Here is a 1,505-nt window from a genome sequence, read left to right on the forward strand (position 1 = left end):
ACCGAGACTTTTGTAAGCGTTGGGACCAAAAAGATCCATGTTAAGCAGCTCGAGCTGTCTCCTTGTGGTCATGATGTTCTTCACGGGGTGGCTTCCTCCAACCTGTTTACCTGCTTGACAAGCGCTGCAAAGTCTATCCTTATCAAATATGACATCTTTAACACCAAGGATATGATCTCCTTTAATAAGCTTGTCAAGGTTTCGCATGCCCACATGACCTAACCGTCTATGCCACAACCAACCTTTAGAGGATTTAGCAACAAAGCAAGTTCTAGGTTGAGCCTTTTTAGTGAAATCAACAATGTATAGATCACCTTTGCGTATACCGGTAAAGACCATTTTATGATTATCTCTACGAAACACTTGGCAATCAACTTTGGTAAATAGAACATTGAAGCCAAAGTCAGCTAGTCTAGAAAAAGAAAGCAGATTATAGCCAAGAGATTCAACGAGCATGACATTTTGTATGGAGCTATCATGTGAGATGGGCACCTTACCGAGGCCAACCACCTTACCCTTTGAGTTATCACCAAAAGTGACATACTTTCGAGGGCCGTCGTTTATAGCAAGCTCACAAAACATATCTTTATCTCCGGTCATGTGATCGGTACATCCACTATCAAGAACCCATTCCTTTCCTCCTGCCATGTATCTCCGAAGATTTGCCATAAGACCAAAGTGTCTCATTGCATCATCAAGATCAAAGTCACTATCATCATCCTTATCATAGTATCCATGTTCAACATCGTCATGTGGTGGATAAATTCCTAGAGAGGGTGATTCATTAGATAAATGAGTTTGACAATGATCTTCTTTATGAATTCTAATAGCTTCGGAAATAATATTGCTAATAATTCCAACATCTCATTTGGCACGCATAAGATTTGTAAGCTCAAATAGACAATCACCAAACTTAGGATCATTGGAGTTCATCTTACTCAAGGCCATAGACTTATGAAGAATCTCATCTAGATTTTGCAAGGAATAATTTGGAAATCGTTCCTTCAGAAATTTCCATATAGTGTAGGCACACTCAAGAGTAGGCAAGCAACCTATCAAGTTTCTAGGCAAACCTCTAGTGATAAGATTAACAGTTCTAAGATTGCGAATCATGTCAATTGACTCATCAAGGGTAGGATCCATAGGATCAACATGAGGTACACAAGGGCTAGTAATGTACTTGTTCAAATGATATTTATTGAAAATCACAAGTATCTCATTTTTGCACTCATGAAAGTACTCTCCATCAAGTATAGGCACTCTATGTCTAAGACTCCCCAAAGTAGACTCATCCATCTTCCTCCAATGGTGTTTAAACCAAAGCAATGGAGACCAAGGCTCTGATACCAATTGAAAGGATCGAGAAGAGGTGTCTAGAGGGGGGGGGTGATTAGACAATCAACAAACAAAGTTGACAATTTTTAAATTTTTCAAGTTTGGGTGGAGTTTAATCACAAGTTTAACCATTCACAACACAAATCAAGCAAGCATGCAAAGAGTATATG

The sequence above is a fragment of the Triticum aestivum genome, chromosome 3D (genome assembly GCF_018294505.1).
Source record: "Triticum aestivum cultivar Chinese Spring chromosome 3D, IWGSC CS RefSeq v2.1, whole genome shotgun sequence".
In the NCBI taxonomy this organism is placed as follows: Eukaryota; Viridiplantae; Streptophyta; class Magnoliopsida; order Poales; family Poaceae; genus Triticum; species Triticum aestivum.